The following is a 5207-nucleotide window of genomic DNA, read 5'->3' as shown; positions in this document are numbered from 1 at the left end:
TGGGCAAGTCTGCAGCAGGTGTTCCGTTGTCATGCTGCCTGTTTGACAAGGGCACTGGTCTGACTGGCCAATTCTGAACTTGGTGAAAAGGTGGTGGTTCATTCGGTTGTGGCCTGTCCATATGTATGTCCAATACTTACGTGGATGCTGGATGGATCCCCCCCCCCCTCTCACTTCTCCCCCCTCCCTCTACTCCCTGTCAGCTCTGCCCCTTTTAACTGACTGGGGCAAGTGGGCCCGGTGATGGTGGTGGGGTGAGGGGTCCCATGACGGGACGTGGTAATGTGTGAGAGGCAATGATAATCAATGGAGCACGACGGTGGGTAAATAAGCGCGTGTCAATAATGGATGCCACCTCCCCCCCTCCCGTCCCTCCCTCCCAGACCCCACGGGACACCCCTCACTTGTCCTGCTTCTGACCCTCCCTGAGACCCCCCCCCCCCAACCCACCCACCCGCCCAACCCATCCAACACACACACACTTTCCTCAGCAATTTTCCATCAAGTTTACTTGCGTGCACTACAATCACTATAATGGCAAGTGGATTCCCGGAAGGGAAATCTGATTGGGGAGGGAGGGGGGGGGGGGGCAAAAAGTAAGTAAATTGAAAGTAAAACAGGATATATAGAGTATGTCATTTGTAAAAGAAGAGAGAAAGCACGCGTGCATTCGAGGTGCGATTATTGAAAGAAGGGCAGAACCAAGAGTAGAAAGAATGCCAGTTCAATACAGCCTCATGCCAAGTTTTATCGCGAAGAAATCTGCAGTTTTCAAAAGTATGGCAGGAACAAATTGGTTGATGGGCCAAGAAGAGAATATCCACAACAACCCGAAACAGGTCCTTGCTTTTATTTGGGTCAGGGGACTGAACGAGACAGAGAGGACCAACCACGGCGTGCTGTGTTTCGCTTGACACGCTATGCACGTGCAGCAAGTAGCGGTCTGCCAATCAGTCCGCCCCCCTGCTGTCAAAACCAGAGCGCGCTTCCTACTTCTTGATTTGGTGCTTAACGTCGTTTTCAACCACGAAGGTTATATCGCGACGGGGAAAGGGGGGAGATGGGATAGAGCCACTTGTTAATTGTTTCTTGTTCACAAAAGCACTAATAAAAAAAATTGCTCCAGGGGCTTGCAACGTAGTACAGTATATTACCTTTCTGGGAGAATGCAAGTTTCCAGTACAAAGGACTTAACATTTCTTACTTGCTTGACTAAAATCTTTACAAACATTGACTATATTCTATACAAAAAAACACTTAACAAGGGTAACATGAGAAACAGAATCCGTTAGTCGCCTCTTACGACATGCTGGGGAGCATCGGGTAAATTCTTCCCCCTAACCGGCGGGGGGCATACTCTGACAAAGAGGTGGCGGTGAGTGATTGTAGATGTTGACTGGACTGGAGTGCGGTGAGTGATTGTAGATGTTGACTGGACTGGAGTGCGGTGAGTGATTGTAGATGTTGACTGGACTGGAGTGCGGTGAGTGATTGTAGATGTTGACTGGACTGGAGTGCGGTGAGTGATTGTAGATGTTGACTGGACTGGAGTGCGGTGAGTGATTGTAGATGTTGACTGGACTGGAGTGCGGTGAGTGATTGTAGATGTTGACTGGACTGGAGTGCGGTGAGTGATTGTAGATGTTGACTGGACTGGAGTGCGGTGAGTGATTGTAGATGTTGACTGGACTGGAGTGCGGTGAGTGATTGTAGATGTTGACTGGACTGGAGTGCGGTGAGTGATTGTAGATGTTGACTGGACTGGAGTGCGGTGAGTGATTGTAGATGTTGACTGGACTGGAGTGCGGTGAGTGATTGTAGATGTTGACTGGACTGGAGTGCGGTGAGTGATTGTAGATGTTGACTGGACTGGAGTGCGGTGAGTGATTGTAGATGTTGACTGGACTGGAGTGCGGTGAGTGATTGTAGATGTTGACTGGACTGGAGTGCGGTGAGGACTTGACACACTTGTTTGAACATTTCTCTCCTAGCATGTCTGTCATCAGTGATCACAGTTGTGTTTCGTGATGGGGAAGGGTTGACCATTCAAGCTTTGTAGGAAACTACGCTTGTGTTGTGACTGCCCTGAGTCGGAAGAGAGACAGCAAAGGCAGAGCCACTACTTTTCACAGCGGGGATATCTCATCACAGGATTTGTGGATTGGACGACGTCTTGTCCGTTCAATATCACAAAGCTCTTTGATTTCGCTTTGCTCGGTACGACTCTTCTGTTTGCTGACTCTGGTGCCCTTTGCAACTTACAAGCGATGTTAGCTTACCATTCGCTCGTCTGGGCAGTGAATAGCAAAACTGACTGACAAAGTAACAGAATATAGTGACCAGATTATAGACTGTTTTCACTCAGACGCCAGCTGCCTGCACCAATGTTGTGGTCGATCAGTCTGACACAGTCTTGTGATCTATGTTCGGCAAGGTTTCGCACCTCTCTGTCGGGAATGATGGACCTGAGACTGTTGTGGCGGGTCTGAAACTTGAACGGCCCTGCAAGGAAAACGCCACGGTCACACCCGTAAAGTAACTAAATGCTATACTACAAGGCTAGCCTCAAATAAGAAGTGACCTGAGGCAACCGTTTGACTGAGAAAAAGTAGCGAAGTCCACTGTGGCAACTCCTATGACTGTATTGGGGAACGACTTTTTTCTTCGGGTCTGAGCGCAAAATCACAAAGTTAGCGGACTACACCCATTCAGAAAAGCTTTTCGACTGAATAGCACCAGCGACAGTGGAAAGTGAGCTTCTTTTCAGTCCCCAACAATACCTTCTCACACCTCCAGGCCAAGGGGTGTTGCCGGATTTTCACTATCGTTCTGTGGGCGAGCGGTAGAGACGCGCCGAGAGAAACTTGTGTGACTTGCTCCCTCCCTGTCATTGAGAGACAAAAGCCTTTCCTCCCACCCCGGCGTGTCAGAGGAATTGTCAGAGTTTGGTACCAGTACTAGCAGGCTCAGTCACAAAGCCGGGTCAATCGACACACAAGTCACCGCCAGCCTGCCACAGAGAGACACGAGAGAGAGAGAGAGGAGAAGGGAGAGAGCTTGGGCGCTAAACACTGTGAAGCGGAGATCTCGCTGTCTCTCTCACTCTCAGACCGGAGTTGTGAAACTGTGGGTATCGCAGGGAAATCGCTGGCTCTCTCTCACTGTCGCTCCCCCCAGGTGCCAGCGTGGTGCGCTGCCGATGCCCAGCTGACAGTGTGGAACAGCGGGACAGGCAATATAAAAGACAAGAGTTCCTGACAGGACCTAGGAGTATGCAAACATTCTGACCATCTCTGTCACTCTGCATTGGACTTACCGTTGTAAATGCCATCTCTCAGTCACAGTGGAGGTGGAACTGGAAGAAGGATCTTTGAGTTTCGGCAAAGACAAGTTTTAAGCTTGTTTTGGATGTTATGTTGCACACATTTATAAGTGTTCAATCTCGAGTTGGGACTTCGCCGCTTTTTGGTTTCTGAAGTCCATCGGATTTTTACCTTTTTTAACGTTTGACCAGTCAGACGGGGACTTCAACGCGACCTGGAACTTTAAAGAATATATGCTGGGACTTTTCCATTGACTTTCAACACCCAGTGGGTGCTGTAGTGTTTTTGTTAACCCTCGATTTGTCAGGCCAAGACCTTGCGCGGACGGAATGCAGGCTTTTCAAACTGAACTTTTACTCTGCGATCTTTGCCATTCAGTTTGACAGAAGCTCTGGTGTATAGTTGTAAAGACCCGGTCAACTGGAAGAACGGAAAAGCAAGTGACTGAATACGGTACCACGGATCAAAACACCGGAACTGAGAAAGGAAAACGTTGAATAGCCGCAGGATAAAAGATATGAACGTATTGCCACTTTGAGAAGGCAGACATGTTCTAATTCTAATCCAGAAGCATTCAGAAGTAGCAGAAAAGGTGAATATTGTGACAGTGTAACAACAGTGTATTGAGGGACCGAGAGGAATTTCACACGCTGTAGAACTAGTGGCAGCGACTCGCAGTCAGTGGTGGATATTGGTGTCCGATATTTCGCTGTGTGTGCACGTGCCGGGCGCGTTATTCCTGCTTGCTCAGTGGTGTGTGCAGCAATAGAGCGGCAGACAGAGGCAGAGAGATGTCGCATTGTTGCTGATGGTGTTTCATTCACTGTTAGCCGGTGCCGCGGGGATGTTAGGATAAGGTGTGGTGTTGCTGCCGCTGTGGTTGACGTCGTTGTGGTCTGTGGACGCTTGAGTGAACTGTGTACTGATTGCTTTCTGCCGTGTAAGGTAGGTTGGCGACTTTTGTTTGTTTTACAGTTTAACTGTTACCGATGTTAAAGATTTTGCTTTAGATTAATGGAGTAAAATCACATGTCGTTGATGTTTAACAACGTGTTAACAGTTTACTTTCGTTGTATCTTTTCTTGACGGAGACAACAGGCACTTTTAAGACGCGAACACAAATGTCTTTTCCGGATTGACAATTTTAAAAAATCAATTATTGTTGCAATTGAATTATTGAATTTGCGCTTTTTTTTTCTCGTTTCTTTCTTCTTTTCTTTCTTTCTTCACTTTTTCACAGACCGACAGGTTTTCAGAATTTGTTTAGGGGAGTGCACTCTGTACTTTCATCATTATCCGTATTATGTCACGTTTGTTCGCCCCAGACTGATTTGTGTCAACATGATGTTCTGTCCTTACTGCATGCATATTACCAGTGACTCGATATAACACACAGTTTTCCCCAGTTTTAACATCTTTTTCACGAATGGGTTTACGTTTCGAGCATGTTTTTGTTCTGTCTGTGTGGGATTTTTCTTTCTCCATTTTATTTTGCCATCGTCTGTCACCTGTGCTACGGCTCAAATTACTGCAGTGTTTGTTTGCCAGAAGATCGTTATATTCACAGTGAGACGCGACTTACACGGAGATACTGCATAATACTTGAAATAATTTTACACACACAAAATTTACGGAATGAAACAAGATTGTATCATCATGACGAAACCAATCAACGGTTATTTCCGTTCGCCTTTTGTCTTCTACTAGTACTTCTGTCGGTTTATGTTACTTCTGTTGTTGTTGTTGTTGTTGTTGTTGTTGTTGTTGTTGTTGTTGTTGTTGTTGTTGTTGTTGTTTTTGACTGTACAGCCTGCCGAAAAGAATTCAAAGCCATGCAGTATCGCTCTTTTATTATATAAACCGATTCCGATTGTGTGTGCCGGT

The 5207-nt window shown here is 46.9% G+C and overlaps 1 protein-coding gene across 1 annotated transcript in view; it reads left to right on the top strand.

Moving 5' to 3' along the window:
- The first annotated feature begins 2655 nt into the window (after positions 1 to 2655).
- The window catches only part of LOC138952840 (uncharacterized), an 85858-nt gene continuing 83306 nt past the window's right edge, over positions 2656 to 5207 (top strand). The window contains exon 1 of the mRNA XM_070324572.1: positions 2656 to 4268. The gene's annotated coding sequence lies outside the window, so the exon portion shown is untranslated. The remainder of the gene's footprint in view (positions 4269 to 5207) is intronic.

Source organism: Littorina saxatilis, linkage group LG17 (genome assembly GCF_037325665.1).
Source record: "Littorina saxatilis isolate snail1 linkage group LG17, US_GU_Lsax_2.0, whole genome shotgun sequence".
Classification (NCBI taxonomy): domain Eukaryota; kingdom Metazoa; phylum Mollusca; class Gastropoda; order Littorinimorpha; family Littorinidae; genus Littorina; species Littorina saxatilis.
This window is presented reverse-complemented; position numbering and strand designations above follow the sequence as displayed.